At 43.7% G+C, this 3,699-nt stretch overlaps 1 pseudogene; it reads right to left on the bottom strand.

The window, feature by feature from the left end:
- Positions 1-1,309: 1,309 nt before the first annotated feature.
- Positions 1,310-2,388, bottom strand: LOC125482654 (annotated as a pseudogene).
- Between the last annotated feature and the right edge of the window lie 1,311 nt (positions 2,389-3,699).

Consider the following 3,699-nt stretch of genomic DNA (forward strand, 5'->3'; position numbering starts at 1 on the left):
GCTGTGTTCATCCAGCCCTGCACCTTGTTGTCTTGAATGGACAATATAGTTGTGATGTTGCTGAAAAGAGAGAAGTTATTCAAGTTTTTCACCTTGCACTCATGAGGACCAATGCAAGAATACCAAATTTCAAACAATCATAAGAGATAATACCACGAGAGTAAAGAGTGCTGATTGGTTGGCAGGTTGACTGTGTTTGGCCAAGGCATTGTCATGGATAAAGCAACAAGGAACTATAGGCTCACCAAGATCCTGTGTAATTCAAAAAAAAAGGGCACAAGACTTAACCATATGTCTTTTGTTTGCTGAGAATGCGATCCTGTGGATGAACGTCACTTCCAATAGATGTAAATGTGTCACATTGCAATCTCTACTGATGATTTTAAATTGGTTGTTACATGCAGTTATTAGCACACTCAGGATTGCTTACCAAGTGCTGCACAGTCACAGAAACATACCACCAGGACATGTTTTGTTTTGCATTTTGCCAGAGACGCGAGTTCAGTACTGAAAAAACTGCACAGTGGCTGGTGTCCCATTACCAAGTCTCCCTTTATTTACTTGTGCATCAGTTCACTGATGTTCCAGCCAGCTCGGAGACAGTCCTTAACCGAGGAGATTCTAATCTCCTGGTTATATTTTCATTTTTTTTATTTAGCAGGTTAAGGGGTGATCTGATCAAAGTCTTCAAGATATTAACAGGAAACGTCAGAATAGATAAACTATTTCCACTGGTTTCCACTAGAACTAAGGGACATAGTCTGAGAATTAGGGCCAGACTGTCCAGGAGAGATGTTAGGAAACACACAAAGGGTGGGAGAGGTTTGGAACTCTGTTCCAGCATGCTGGATCAGTTGTTAATATTAAATCTTAGTGAAATAACAGCACAGAGGCCAGTATCCCATCACTAAGTCCCCCTTTATTTACACGTGCACAGTACACTGGCTGTGGTCAGCCAGCTCGGAGTCAGTCCTCCACTGTGGAGATTCTAATCTCCTGGTTATATTCTTTCTTGCAGGCTGTCGACATTTTATTTCCTCACATTTTACATTTTTAACATAAATCCAGTGTGTTTCACCGTTAAACCCCTGGGATCACACGGTAAGTGGAGTTCACCAAATATTTTGGGAAACAGCAATCCACAGTGCAATTAAAACAAAAACAAGGAAAACAGCAAATGTTTGAAGTTAGTTCATGTTCCATCAGGCATTAGCCTTGGTGCCTGCTCTAACAGCAACAGTAAGAGGTTTCATCCAAGAGCTTGTCCAATTTCCAGGCTGCTTTCACCCTCTCACTCTGAGGGGGCACATTATCCAGGTGTAGTTTGAAGATTATTTCCCCCATCTTCCCTGACAGGCTGCTCATGCCCACCAATCTGTCCCTGAATCTGTAGGGTGACTGTGAGTCCCTGTGAGGCATCTTCCAAGTCTCCGCTTGCTCCAGTGGACAGTAACGTTGGGCTGATATTACTGGAGTCAGAACTCAGCTCCAAAGTGGAGGACAGCGGTAACGAACCTTCGGGACTGGATCAAAATCCTCATTGTCACCTGCAACCGGGGAATTATAGGTACTGCTGAATGCTTCAGGATTTTGCTTTGCAAGTTTGTCCGTCAGAATCCTTATTCGCTGAAAGATATTGTCGAGATTGTTCTTCATGTCCACAAGTGCCCAGGTATGATGCTGGTATCATTCTGGCATCTGATTTAGTCTCACGCGCACAACAGATTGTTGAAGTTGAGTAACACATCATTTCTCTTCTCGAAACGGTCCAGCATGTGTCTCTGCACCTGTACAATAGAATTAACATCCTCATGATTCGCCACGCAGAGGCCTCCATTCTGTGTGAGCCTGATCTCGCCAAACCCACAGTCTCCCTCTAAATTTTGCTTTTTATTGAATTCAAATTCCACCATCTGCTGGGGTAGGATTTGAACCTGGGTCCCCAGAACTTTGCCTGGGTCTCTGGATTAATAGTCTAGAGATAATATATGAGGCTACCATGCCTCTCCCATAGGATGGTTAACAAATTCCATAGAAGTAGGATGCATACGCCATTGCACCACAGAGCCTGTCTCCTGGTTATATTGGTCAGCGAAGGCTTTCCTGATTGGTCCAAGTTCACAACCGCACTCAAGAACCTTGTAGTTAACAAGGTCCACGTGGTCCCTATCACTACAAGTACAGTCTGCCTTCCGGTTATTACAAACAACCATTGGGACATGCCATTTGATTGGACCAGCCAATCACTGCAACATATGGCTCACACACTTGATATTGCACCAAAGAAATTCATACGCAACGTTGCTGAGTTGGCTGGGAAAGACCACCTCTTTTTGTACTGACATCTTTATCATTTTAGTGGAAAATACAACCTTCGTAGCCACTATACTATGAAACCTGCGTAGCCACTATACTATGACACCACAGCAGTGTGAATTGGCTTGCTTGACCTGTAGATCAAATTTTTGAGACCTATGGTAATTTAAGGTAACCTAGGTACTTTTTTTAAAATTTGATTTATTATTGTCACATGTACTGAGATACAGTGAAAAGTATTGTTTTGCGTGCTATCCAGACACATCATACCTTACATAAGTGCATCAGGGTAATAGAACAGGATGCAGAATATAGTGTTGCAGCTACAGGGAAAGTGCTGAGAAAAATCAGCTGTAAGATAGGAGAGATCCATTCAGAAGTCTGATAACAGTGGGGAAGAAGCTGTTCTTAAATCTGTTAATCTGTATTTTCAAACTTTTCTATCTACTGCCCAACAGAAGAAAGTGGAAGAGATTATAACCAGGGTGGGAGGGGTCTGATTATGTTGGCTGCTTTCCTGAGGCAGCAGGAAGTGTAGACGGAGTCAGTGGAAGGAAGGCTGGTTTTTGTGATGGACTGGGCTGTGTTCACAACTCTGTAATTTCCTGTAATCCTGGACAGAGCAGTTGCCATACCAAGCTGTGAGGCATCTAGATAGGATGCTTTCTACGGTGCATCTGTAAAAATTGCAAAGAGTCATTGTGAACATGCTGAATTTCCTTAGCCTCCTGAGGAAGTAGAGGTGTTGGTGTGCTTTTTTGACTGTAGCATCGATATGGATGGGCCAGGACAGATTGTTGGTGATATTTACTTTCAGGAACCCAAAGCCCTCAGCACCATTGATACAGACAGGGGCGTGTCCTCCACTCTGCTTCCTGAAGTCAATGACCAACTCCTTCATTTTGCTGACACTGAGTGAGAGATTGTTGTCTTTACACCATATCACTAAGCTGTCTGTTTCTTTCCTGGACTCTGTCTCGTCCTTGTTTGAGATCTGACCCACTAGGGTGGTGTCATCAGTAAAGTTGTACATGGATTTAGAGCTGAGTTTGTCCACAAAGTCATGAGTATATAAGGAGCATAGGAAGGGGCTGAGTACACAGCCTTGCAGGGCACCAGTGTTGAGGATTATTGTGGAGGGGGTGTTGTCGCCTATTCTTACTGATTACAGATTGTGGGTCAGGAAGTCAAGGATCCAGTTGCAGAGGGGGAAGCAGAGTCCTGGGTCTCAGAGTTTGGAGATGAGTTTGGTTGGAATTATGGTGTTGAAGGCAGAGTTAAAGTCAATAAATTGGAGTCTGACATAGGTGTCCTTGTTATACAGATGACCAGGGATGAGTGTAGGGCCAGGGAGGTGGTGTCTGCCATGGACCTAATGCGACA

The sequence above is a fragment of the Rhincodon typus genome, unplaced genomic scaffold, assembly GCF_021869965.1.
Source record: "Rhincodon typus isolate 14 unplaced genomic scaffold, sRhiTyp1.1 hic_rhity00014342, whole genome shotgun sequence".
In the NCBI taxonomy this organism is placed as follows: domain Eukaryota; kingdom Metazoa; phylum Chordata; class Chondrichthyes; order Orectolobiformes; family Rhincodontidae; genus Rhincodon; species Rhincodon typus.